The following is an 11,255-nucleotide window of genomic DNA, read 5'->3' as shown; positions in this document are numbered from 1 at the left end:
TCCCCTGATGAGACAATGTTGAAGCCAGACATATGTCACAAGTTCTAGTCTCCACTCTCCTAGATGACTACTTTATGGCTTCTCTGCTTTCCTTAAACCTTTTTTACCCAGTCCAAACACTTCACCTTGTCCATATTTCATTGAGAAAACAGAAATTATCAGATGAGCCCTGCCTCACCTTTCCATCACCAATCTAAAACGTGCACCTGTGTGTAAACACTGTTTCCGCTGATGTGAACACGGAAGAAGTTTATGCAGCCATCTAAGGTCAACGGAGGAAATGATGCTGTGGATCCGATGCTCACCTGCACAGTAATTTTACTCCTGAAATTATCTCCCTTCTACTTGCATCATCTATTTCTCACTTTCTCTATGCTGTATTATTCATATTGGCTTGTAAATTAGTTTTTAAACTGTCCACTATTTAAAATATGCCCCTTAAAATTTCCAGCTATCCTTTGCTTCTCTGCTTCCCTTTAAAATCATGTCTCCTGAAAGAAGGGTCTAAAGTCATTATCTTTATTCCTCATTTCCAATTTTTTTCATCCAACTCCAATCAGGTCTTTGTCCCAAGCACTCTAATTCCAGTTGTAGTCAACCTGTCAAGCTTATTTCTTATAAGTCGTATTGCAATAGGGAAGAATAAATCTGACTCCATATTGGATCTGTTTCTTCTATGTTAACCTTTGTATTATACTGCTTTTGCTGTAAGCTGATCACTAAAAGAATGTTGCCTACAACCTGAAATATACAGGATAGCCCATTCTCAATGCTCTGACCATTAAATATGAAATACTTTCCATTTGTATAGAGATTAAAAAGTTGCACAGCTGAGAATAACATTTGTCTTACTGGAGGTTTTATAGGAACACTGTCACCAGGATTACATGGACAGCTGCAAGAACAAAGGATTCCAGCACCAAAAAGTCTGCAAAACTCAACCACAATCCCTTTCCTTTTAGTATAAAAGACACTTGAATCATAACACAGATAAGATGATTCTTTGGGACACAGTTCACCATCTTCTCAGTATGCTGGTTTTCTGAATAATGAATTCCTCACCCCAACAACTCCTCTCTTAATTTCTTGGCCTGTTGTGCAGAAAGCAGTATGAGCTTAGACTCAGTAACATTATTCCTTATTTTATTCTATCTCCTATAAGCATGTGTCAGTGCTGATCACCTCCCCTCTTAAGTCACTTCTTCTAGCTTCTTTGAAACTACTGTCTATTTATATCCTACTGACTATTCCTTCTAAATCTCCTTCTCTAACTTCTCTAAACATTCATCCTAGATAGCCCTCTCCCACCTATAGTCTTAAATACTATTTATATTCAGACTGCTTTCAAAATCCCATTTCCAGCTCTACCTCTCTTCTGGACTCCAAAATCTCATTTCTCAATTGGAGGAAAGGAGGAAAAAAGGAAAAGAAGAATGGTAAAGAAAAAGAAGCTCTGCAATTACCTTAGATAATGGTGATACAAATGTGGGTGAGACAGAATTCCTAACTATGACTAGCTTACAATGACCAGTCTCTAGCATATAGTTGCCACAATAAGTAGTTTCTGCTTATGAATCCAAAATTCCATCTTGTATTCCTCTTTATAAATTGGGAAAGGCATTTTAAATACTCTGTGGCCTAACTTGATGAATGCTAGACATAACAAAAAGATAAAAAGTGCCAGGAGGGAGACTGGAGGGTAATTATATATAAAGTGAGGAGCTTTTAAAAAATAGTTCTACATGTTTTCTATTATCACGTAACTGCTAATGAATTTATTAATCTCTTACAGGGTTCTCTGCCAGGGAACTATTGGACTTAAAAACCATAGCAAAAATAGGATCTTTATATGCGTATTTATAATTTAAAAACTCCTTAGTAAAACAGCTCTTTTAGATTGATATTAATTCCATGGACTAGAAGTAAATATTTAAAAAGATGACTGCAAGGCAGTGAGGCAGAATAGTCAAACATGTATCGCAAAAGAAAACAATATTTTAAGATTAAAGTATAAGTTCTTTTCAATCATCAGCCATTATTAACTGCAGTGTAGTGTAGCTTCAGAGGGCAGAGGGAGAAAAGCACCACCTAATGGAAAAAGAAGACTCTCATCTATGGAAAAGAAGAAAAATGAGTGCTTTGAAAAAATTCCTGTTCAATGAAAGCTTTACTCTTTTAAGAAATAACCCACTGTGCATTAATTTAAAATAGAGAGCTAGCAAGCTTAAGCAGGACTAGACCCTGGAATGTATTTAACCCATAACTGCCAAAACAAAAGTAACTAGGTGGCACCTATGTAAAGGGAGTAGTGATGATAGCAACCATTCTCAACATAAGCACTCAGTGACTAACAGATGCCAGAGTGAAGCTTTGATGAGTGCATCAGGAAGAGTCAGACAAAAGGCAGGATTTGACTAGAATATTTGAAGCCCGCTGCTGCAGAAATCCTGGATTACAAACTCCCCTCATGTAAACACTTAGTCTGCTATGATATTTGGCAGGAGGAGAGAAAAAGAAAATTTTTGTCTCAGCAAAAGAATGAATTATTTTAATGTAAAGATTTCAAATGTCATAACACGTCCCAAATCAAACCACCCAAATAAGAACTGGAATAGACTTGAAAAAAAAGCCAAAAGCATGAGTTGGAAAATAATAGGAAAATCTGTAGCGAATAGCAGAATTATCTTGGAAAGTGAGAAGCTTATTCACTAGTTTACAAAATTTATTGATAAGCTGCAATGTGCCAAGCAGTGTCCTTGATCTCAGGGAGCTCAAGGTAAAGAGATATTTAAACAAGCAGTAGATGAATAACGCACCTACATTTGTATATAAACCTATGTCTGTATTAGCAGTGGCAGTTAGTATTCTGAGCACTGGTGCCAGACTTTCTAGGTTTGAATCTACTCACTAATTCTGTGACCTTTGGCAAGTTAGTTAACCTTTTTACACCTGTTTCTTCATCTATAAAATAAGGAAAATAACAGCACATTTTGGAAAAAAAAATAAGTAAATTATGTAAACTACTCAGGATGCCACCTGTCACATAATAAGCATTACCCAATGTTAGTTATTATTGTGATAATTATATATTGTTATATATAATTATTTATGAAGTAAAATGGTAATATGGTACATAAATATACGATCTCATGATATGCTTACATAAATAGAAGCTCATTTATGAAGAAGTTGAAATGTGATTATCTACCCAAACATACCACTCATTTCTCTATATAAGACCTTATTTTTAAAATCTATATATTTGAACTGAAACAGAAAGATTATAAAAAACTGTCAGTTCAAATTGACTACAGATACCACAAATTAAATTAGTTTTGAAAATAGAAGTACCAAATAAACATTAGCACACAAATAAGAAAGAAGTCTACACAATATTGGTGGTGCTAGTGTTAAAGTACCCACCTGCCAATGCAGGAGACATAAGAGATATGGGTTCAATCCCTGAGCTCAATCCCTGCATCGGGAAGATCCCCTGGAGGAGGGCATGGCAACCCACTCCAGTATTCTTGCCTGGAGAATTTAATGGACAGAGGAGCCTGGTGGGCTACAGTCCATAGGGTTGCAAAGAGTCAGACACAACTGAAGTGACTTAGCACACAGGCACATACTGAATTTACTGCAGAATATAATTACGATCATACACTAGCTGCTCAAATAAGTCTAGTAAGCTATTATCTTACAATAAAAATTTGATCTGCTCTTTTTCCAAATATTCCACAAATATTTGAGTGTCTAATATGTACAAGAAATATGTTAGATAACAGAGGGGTGGTGATTAAAATGGGAAACATATAGTCATTTCTTCTTCTCAAGAGACTTGAACTAGGAGCACACATTTCTGAAATTTAATTTAAAAGATGGGTATTTATTTTTATTTATTACTGAGGCCTTCTCTTCTGGAACCCAAGCTGATACTGAATTTCAGTGAAGAAATTGTCATTCACTCAGGCCCCTCCTAGATAGTATATTCAAAAGCAGAGACATTACTTTGCCAACAAAGGTCCGTCTAGTCAAGGCTATGGTTTTTCCAGTAGTCATGTATGGATGTGAGAGTTGGACTGTAAAGAAAGCTGAGTGCCGAAGAATTGATGCTTTTGAACTGTGGTGTTGGAGAAGACTCTTGAGAGTCCCTTGGACTGCAAGGAGATCCAACCAGTCCATTCTGAAGGAGATCAGTCCTGGGTGTTCTTTGGAAGGAATGACACTAAAGCTGAAACTCCAGTACTTTGGCCACCTCATGCAAAGAGTTGACTCATTGGAAAAGACTGATGCTGGGAGGAATTGGGGGCAGGAGGAGAAGGGGACGATAGAGGATGAGATGGCTGGATGGCATCACCAACTTGATGGAGGTGAGTTTGAGTGAACTCCAGGAGTTGGTGATGGACAGGGAGGCCTGGCATGCTGTAATTCATGGGGTCGCAAAGTGGACATGACTGAGCGACTGAGCTGAACTGAACAGGCCCCTCTGATTACATAACACACTGTTGTATCTACTTAGTTACTCCTCTTAGTGTCACTGCTGCTGCTGCTAAGTCACTTCAGTCGTGTCCAACTCTGTGCAACCCCAGAGACGGCAGCCCACCAGGCTCCTCTGTCCCTGGGATTCTCCAGGCAAGAACACTGGAGTGGGTTGCTGTTTCCTTCTCCAATGCATGAAAGTGAAAAGTGAAAGGGAAGTCGCTCAGTCATGCCCGACTTTTAGCGGCTGCATGGACTGCAGCCCACCAGCCTCCTCTGTCCATGGGATTTTCCAGGCAAGAGTCCTAGAGTGGGGTGCCAGAGCCTCCTTCATTAGTGTCACTACTAGCCTCCTTTTTGAATCTTCAATTTCAATATACCATTCTCTGATGATAGTCATCTACCCTTCAACGCTCTCAATCCTCTACTCCCAGTGCATATTCTTTAAGCCCTCCACTTCCTCCACCTTACCTTTTTAACAGTGTCTCCATGTTCATGGTTTCTATCCTTCCCATGTGGCCTAGACACTCAGCAGATGACATCAACCACCTTCCTGCTGGCCCATTCCATATTTCATCCTTTCATTCTTCCAAAGCACTTCTCTTTTAAGTCCCCAAAGTTCTGAACATTTCAACCAGAGTCCATAGCTTGTCTAGTACACAAGTCCCTCTTCCATTTCTCACAACCAACATTTCAAACCTTTCTCATTCTCCCTCAGCTCTCCCCTTACAAATCCTTCCTCCTCTGAACAAATGACCTTGATTTCAACATTGCAGAAGAAATTGAGCCTCCTTAGCAAGAGCTTCCCTAATTATTTACCTCATATATATTAACCCACTATTTGCCATTTCATTGTTCTCAAAGATGTCTCTCTTTACAAAGCTAATCCTGGTATCTGTGATTTTAATCAGATTATATCATTCAAATTTCACAACTTTTTTTGCTTAGATTATATAATTTTTCTTCTCCTTCTAATTAATTTCTTATTCACAACCTAAAGTCAAGTATGTATCTCTGATTACAATTTTTTTCTCTAGGTCTTCAGAATTCTCACTAGTTGTGATGCTCTCTAACATTCTCCTTCTCTTCATTGCTATATTCTTGGAAAAAAAATCCATGTCCTTATTAATCTTTTCCTTCTTTCCATTTACTTCTCTGCCTCTCTTTCTCAACCACTCCACTAAAAGTGATTCTGACAATGACCTCTGTGTCAGGAAGGTTTCTAGCAAAGAACAACACAACAGAAAGGTATGACTGAAGGAAGTTTAATGAAGAGACTACGTGTATATACATACATATGTGCTATATGTATATATACAAGGATGTGGGCAGGACATTAACAAGAAATGGTATAGCACCACAGGGCCAGCAACAGATGAAAATGACTACTACCCCCTCCAGGCCTTAAGGAAACCAGTGAGACATATCAATAGTACAGGAAAGTGCCGCCCAACGGGAGCTTTAGCTGTTGGGAGAGAACACTGCCCCTGCCAGTCTATGACCCAGGAGGGAGAGATATCTCAAAATAAATAACTGGAGCCCTCTTCCTTCTGTTCTCCTATCTTTCCTTCATGCCTCCCATTGTCCAAACCTAACCAGAGGCCAGAGGGCAGGAGAATCTTATTTCCATGTGTGTTAAGTCAACTTTCCCTGGGCACAGACTGGAGAAGGACAGAAAGTGGTTCTTAAGAGGTAAATGGGGGAATATACAACACAACCATCTAACCACTACACCCATCAGACTCTATGATCCTCATCTTGAAACAAATATAAAGGCAAAAACACCATGTAAGTCATGATTACTAGAGAATCCATGTGAAGGCAATGCTAGCCATGTTATCCAATAGCAGCTTTGGAGACTCCAAACAACATAGCTAACATTTTTATAATGTGTTATAGTATCAAAAGATTTCACATACACTATCTTATTTGACTCTCACAATTCCTCTATAAGATAGGCAGAGCAATGGCTTTAATACGTCTTGTTCAAGGATGGAGATATTTTTTTTTTCAGCTTTACTGGGGTATAATTGACAGAGCTATAAGACATAAAAAGTATACAACATGATGATTTGATACACACATACATCATGAGAGGGTCACCCCACTACCAGTCAGGTTAACCAACACACAGGACAGAGAAATCGAAGTGTTTATGCTCAGTTGACTTGCTCAGCTTTATACAGCTATGAAGAGGTAGAATTTGAACTTAATGCCTAGCACCTACACTTTTCACATTGCATCATACTCTTTATCTAGCAGTCACCAACACGAAGAACACATTAACAACCAAATCTGAGTTTCTTGGGGATTAGAATATCCGTTTTAATACATTTCAAGTCCACGTCTCAATTCTACAGAAAACAAAACAAAAGTTACCTGGAATCCAGACAAAGCTGCAGTATATTTCACAACTCCAACAACAAATGCAGTGGCTGTGGCCCTGGGAAGAAAGAACAAAGGTTAAGTATACAGTAATCTCAGTTTTCAATTATGGGTTTTGTTTATGTGGCCAATAGCATTTAAGGAAAACATTGCATTTTATCTTTACTTGAGGTTCTCAGTTATAACAAGTATCAAAGTCCTTTTATCTTTCATGGCTCTTTTATTCTTCCATAGTATGACAATGCTGCTTCTTGCTCACTCAGTCGTGTCTGACTCTGCGACCCCATGGACCGCAGCATGCCAGGCTTCCCTGTCCTTCACCAATACCCGAAGCTTGCTCAAACTCATGACCATTGAGTCAGGGATGCCATCCAATGATCTCATCCTCTGTCGTCCCCCTCTCCTCCTGCCTTCGATCTTTTCCAGCATCAGGGTCTTTTCCAATGAGTCGACTCTTCACATCAGGTGGCCAAAGTTTTGGAGCTTCTAAAAATTAGTTTCCATAAAACTAGGTATTTCACCCTAAGCTATTTTACTTCTCAGAGTGTCCATCCCCGCTCCCAGTCCCTGAACACATACTAATTCAAATATGTTACCTCAAAAATAGTAATTTGTTTTTAAATGTTGACATTTATTCATTGACAACACATGGTTAACTTCCATACACTGTTCCTGTTCTAACAAATTAATGTACTTTCAACAGGCAACAATAATTACACTTGAAATTCAACTTGCTAGGCAACTTGAATTATGAGACTTAGATAATAAATTATAGAAGTCCCAAGAAGTTTAGAAGAATAAGAACATGGCCTCGCACTATATTTATTTTTTATTAAAAATACAGATGACATTTTTGCCCATCATTTTTCCTACTTTGAGTATTTAAGGAGAAGAGGAACTTAAACATAACTATAGTAACAAGAGAATAAATGATTTAAACCCATTAGTTAAAGGGCATGCATGCTAAGTTGCTTCAGTTGCGTCTGACTCTCTGCGACCCTATGGACTGCAGCCCACCAGTTTCTTCTGTCAGTGGGATTAGACTTTAAAAATCAAGATGTTTTCTGTTTTAAAGAAATACATTTAAAATATGAGGACACAGAAAAGTTGGAAGTAAAATGATGGGAAAGATATAACAAGAAAATAATTTTAAAGCATGAATCACTAAATTAATATTAGACAAAATAAGCTTAAAGAGAAAAGCATGATTAGATATATAAATGGTCATTACATAATGATAATACAGTACATTTTAACAGGAAGATCTATCAATTTTAAGCTTACAGATACCTAATAAAATGTTATAAAATATACACAGTACAAATTAATAAAATGCAGGTGAAGGTCCCTGGCAGTCCAGGGTTTTAAGACTCCACACTTCCATTGCAGAGGACACAGGTTCAATCCATTGTTAGGGAACTAAGATCCTGCATGCTGCAGCCAAAAAAAACTTTTTAAATAATGTTTTAAATAAAAAATTTTTTAACTAAAATACAGGAAGAAAGTGATTAATTCACCACCAGATATTTCAGCTCAGTTCCTTTGATCCTTAATATATCATTATCAATGTAGCTATTAACCACATAATTAACAAGTTTGATCTAAGGGACATATAAAACATTGCAACCAATAAGTAGTGAACTAATAATTTTCCCCTATCTAGCACACAAAGAATATTTTCAAGAGTTAATAAGCTATGTTGCTGTAAAACAGATTAAACTTTAGGACACTGAGATTAAATCTGCTCTGATTCTTAACCTTGCATTATCACAGTCAACATCCAAAGTGAAAGCTCTCCCAGACTCTTCACACTCACTACTGCTTGCCCACTCCCAACCTGCTGTTTGCTATAATATGCTACTATACCATTATCACCATTCACTTCCATTTCCTCTCTAAAAGCAGTATGCTTCCCTTTATTTTCAACCTTTTCTCCAAATATTCCTTTCACATCTTCGCCTTAAGTGGAACTTAATTCTTCAAAGAAAATCCTCTTTCTCTTTATTGCTTTCAAGTGGTAATTGTCTATTCTTTCAAAATCCAAATAGCATTGACACTCTCCTGCACTCTAGATCATTGTTCCTACTTTCTTCTGTAAAAAATATTATGTGCTTTTCAAAACACTCACGTTGTTTGCATCACTTTTCCTCCCCTCTTGAAACTTGTCACTTGTCAACTAGTGACATTCCAATTATTCTCCATTTATCAAAAATATCATACTCAACTCACACAGCCTTCTCTTATGCTTCAAGTTCTATTATCATGTTGAGTATTATCATTATTCTAGCAGATCATCCTTCCATAATCTGAACTCAGTTCCTTGACTGCCTCATTTCTTTATCTCCAATAACCTAGTTTACCACAATCATGCACTTCATTTGCTATCATCTATGCGTTTCTTCTCAAATCGCTATTCCAAGCATTCTTGCTTACGATCACAATCATGTCTCTGTATTTACTCTTCAACTACCAAAATTTTGAGTTATTTTTTTCTCGATCTTCAGTGCACTGACACAATTCACCAGAACATTCTCTCTCTATCGCATTGTTTTCCCCCTTTCTCTCTCTTCATTTTTTATTCAGTTTAGATTCATGGTTCCTTATTTAAATAATATCCTTTGAACAACACTTTTGGCAATATCTTAAATTTCTTGGCCTTTGCTTTCAGCTTATCTGTTGAACAAGACCCTTAAATCTGCCATTTACTTTCTCTATTCTTAAATCTGAGAAGTCAGACTACTTGGAGGGGGAATCATAGAAGTTCATTTACTTATTATTATTAACCTCAAATGGGGTTTACCAGTATCTGGTAATCCTACTATGTTTGTTTGATTGAGTTCATCTCCCATTCTTTGCAACAAGCCTATGAAATCTTATTCATGCTCATCTTTCTTCACTCACAGTACATGACCTTGCCAACTTCATAAAGATCTGAAAGCATCAGATGAAACTAACTTTCCACTACTGAATCTACAAGCCCATATACACCTGCACCAATGTTCTTCTCCCTCTGACCTATTATATTAGAATAGATGTTCCTTCTCTCAAGACCAATAGCTGCCTATGCTTTAGAGAATATCCCCTCCCTCCTTCTCAGGAATCTTACCTTCATGTTTTCTTCTGTATAGTTATCCCTCTTGCTTCTGTATATTCAATCACTCTCTTTCATCAGCATCTTTCCCCTTAACATATATATGCTCTACCAACTACTATGTTTAGTAAGTTACTGATACTTTCCTGAACCTCAATTTCTGAATTGTTTAAAAAAAGTAGGATAGGAACTTCCCTTGTAGTCAAGTAGTTCAGAATTCACCTTGCAATTCAGGGGAAGTAAGTTTGATCCCTGGTCTGGGAAGTAAGATTCCACATGTCATGAAGTTGCTAAGCCAGTGTGCCACAACTACTGAAATCCATGAGCACTGCAGCTACCATAGCCCTGTGCTACAACTAGAGAGTCCACGAGCCACTGTGAAAAATCCCACATGCTGCAACTAAGACCCAACGCAGCCAAACAAACATTTTTAAAGTATGATAAAAATGAAATAAAGGAATGAAAATGGTAAAAATGAAAATACTCTGTAAACTGTGGTTGGTGGTTTAGTTGCTAAGTCATGTCCAGCTTTTTGCAACCCTATGCATTATAGCCCATCAGGCTCCCCTGTCCATGGGATTTCCCAGGCAAGAATACTGGAGTGGGTTGCCATTTCCTCCTCTGTTGTAAACTGTAAAGCAATATATAATGAGAGAGTTTAATGTTAGAATTTGTTTCAATCTAAAGATCAAAACAATTAAGTGACTTCCTGTGGTTTTGTTGTTTCCTAACGGAAAGATCTAGGGATACAACTCTACTCTCCATTATCATTAGCTATTATTTCATTTATAATTAAAATATAGAAAATTATTATCAGTAGTACTAACTTGAAAGCATAGAAATCTTTCTTAGAAATATTTTTAAATGACACAGTTTTTGTGTAGATGTAGATATTACAGTCAGCATCTTAGCTTATTGACATTCAGAATTTTAATCATGGGCAGGCATCTGGTGCATCCACAACTAAACTGGATTTAACCAAAATAGAATCTGAGCTGATTAAAGTACCTTCATCCCCATTATCAAGTGTCTCTTTACAGTTCTGTAAACATAAGATCCCCTTAACAAACTAAACAAATTGAGTGAAAAAAAATCTTTTTTCTAAAAAGAGTATGTGCCTTCTCCAGTATGTATATGCTGGAGAAGGCAATGGCACCCCACTCCAGTACTCTTGCCTGGAAAATCCCATGAATGGAGAAGCCTGGTGGGCTGCAGTCCATGGGGTCGCTAAGAGTCAGACACAACTGAGCGATTTCACTTTCACTTTTCACTTTCATGTATTGGAGAAGGAAATGGCAAC

General features: G+C 37.4%; 1 long non-coding RNA gene across 1 annotated transcript in view; it reads right to left on the bottom strand.

The window, feature by feature from the left end:
* The window catches only part of LOC132657475 (uncharacterized), a 93,671-nt gene extending 86,198 nt beyond the window's left edge, over positions 1 to 7,473 (bottom strand). Inside the window, exon 1 of the long non-coding RNA XR_009595745.1 lies at positions 6,859 to 7,473. This is a non-coding gene — a long non-coding RNA (uncharacterized LOC132657475). The remainder of the gene's footprint in view (positions 1 to 6,858) is intronic.
* Between the last annotated feature and the right edge of the window lie 3,782 nt (positions 7,474 to 11,255).

Source organism: Ovis aries, chromosome 12 (genome assembly GCF_016772045.2).
Source record: "Ovis aries strain OAR_USU_Benz2616 breed Rambouillet chromosome 12, ARS-UI_Ramb_v3.0, whole genome shotgun sequence".
NCBI lineage: Eukaryota > Metazoa > Chordata > Mammalia > Artiodactyla > Bovidae > Ovis > Ovis aries.
This window is presented reverse-complemented; position numbering and strand designations above follow the sequence as displayed.